Raw genomic sequence first — 1,834 nt, 5'->3', positions numbered from 1 at the left:
GCAAAGATTCTGAGGCTACGTCTGACATATTTTGGTCATGTTGTAAGGAGGGATCGGTCCTTGGAGAGGAGCATCATGCTTGGGATGGTGGAGGGCAGCTGCAGGAGGGGAAGGCCCTCTGGGAGATGGATTGATTTGGTGACTGGGGCAATCGGGATGAGTGTGTCGGAGACAATGAGATTGGTACAGGATAGAGCAGAGTTTAGAGCTGTTGTACATAGAGTCGCTATGAGTTGCAAGCGACTCGATGGCACATAACAACAACAACAGCTATTTCAAAGTAGTTGTAAAACATGCACAGTATTTTGAGAAGTTATGATGAGGCCAGGCTGGGCAGTGAGAGCTAGAAAGACAAAAATAAGAGAGTAGGACTCTAGTTTGACTTCTGAGGGGGCGAGGGGAAAAATAGAGGCAAGCCATCTTCTGATTTGTAGCATGAATGACTATGCTTGGCCCAAACATACACTAAGTCCTCAAGAAAAGGTCCCCGGATAGAGAGCTCATCTGAACATCTTCTTCCACGAGGAGAGTTCTGTGTGTTCTAGGGTGCAGGGAGTTGTGCTGCTAGCCCATTGAGTTGAGTTCTTTCATGAAGGTTGTCCTTTGGTCTTGTCTCAGTGTTGCTTCAATTTTCTCAAGCTCTAAAAACAGTCACAAAGTTATCCTAAGCCACGTTCTTTCCACCTGATTTTTCTAATGAAATAATATCAAGTAGTAAAAAAACAAAAAAACAAAAAAACCAAACCTTTGTTTTTTGATGGGAAAAGGAATTGGATTTCCCCCCACCCACTCAGCTCCTTATTCAGCATATATTCAATGAATGCTTATTATGTTCCTGATGCTGTTAATAATTGAGTTTCTGGGGCACAGCAGTGAACTGACAAACTGTGCTATGGAGCTTGCATATTAATAGGGGAAATGGGAAATAAATACATAGGTCAATTACTTTATCTATCAGGAGGAGACAGTGCTTTGAAGAAAAGCAAAACAGCATACTAGGAACAGAAAGTTCCAGTGGTGGTGTTCTTGTTTATAAGGTTGTCCTAGAAATTCTCTCTGATAAGACATAATTTAAGAAGATATTGGAAAGCAATGAAGAAGTGGGGTTAGTGGGTATCTAGACTGCAGACACCTGGGAAAGGAAGTGCAAAGGTTCTTAGGAAAGAACACACTTGGCAGATATGAGTCATTGAGCAGGGAACTGTGGTCACAGTGACTTGAGCAGAGAAGGGTTGGGGAAGAGTAAGGTGAAGGAAGACACAAAAGCAGTAGAGGGACAGGCTCTTAAGTATAGACTTCAACATTTTCTATCAAGAAAACAAAGATTCTCACCACTGAGCCAACTGGTAGCATCATGATAGATGGTGAAGAGAGACTGAGATTGTTGACAGATTCAGTTTGCTTGGCTCTCCAATCAACACTCTTGGTACCAGCCACCAGGAAATTAAAAGACGAATTGCAATGGGAAAGTCTGCTGTCAGAGACCTCTCCAGAGTACTGAAGAGCAATAATGTTAGTCTGGAGATAAGGTGCACCTGATCCAGGTCATAGTCTTTGCAACTACTTGCTATGCATCAGAGAGCTGGACATTGACTAGGGATAATAGAAGGAGAGTTGATGCCTTTGAGCTGTGGTGCTGGAAAAGAGTATTGAATATTCCATGGACAGTTAGGAGAACAAACAAATTCATCCTGGAGAGGGTGAAGCCAAGCTGCTCCTTGGAGACAAGGATTCTGAGGCTTCTTCGTCTGACATACTTTGGACCTCTTGCAAGGCAGTATCAGTCCTTGGAGAGGGATGTCATGCTTGGGAGGGTGGAGGGAAAGTGCAGGAG

This window comes from Elephantulus edwardii, unplaced genomic scaffold, assembly GCF_000299155.1.
Source record: "Elephantulus edwardii isolate Elephantulus edwardi_28Jun2011 unplaced genomic scaffold, EleEdw1.0 scaffold00171, whole genome shotgun sequence".
Taxonomy (NCBI): domain Eukaryota; kingdom Metazoa; phylum Chordata; class Mammalia; order Macroscelidea; family Macroscelididae; genus Elephantulus; species Elephantulus edwardii.
This window is presented reverse-complemented; position numbering follows the sequence as displayed.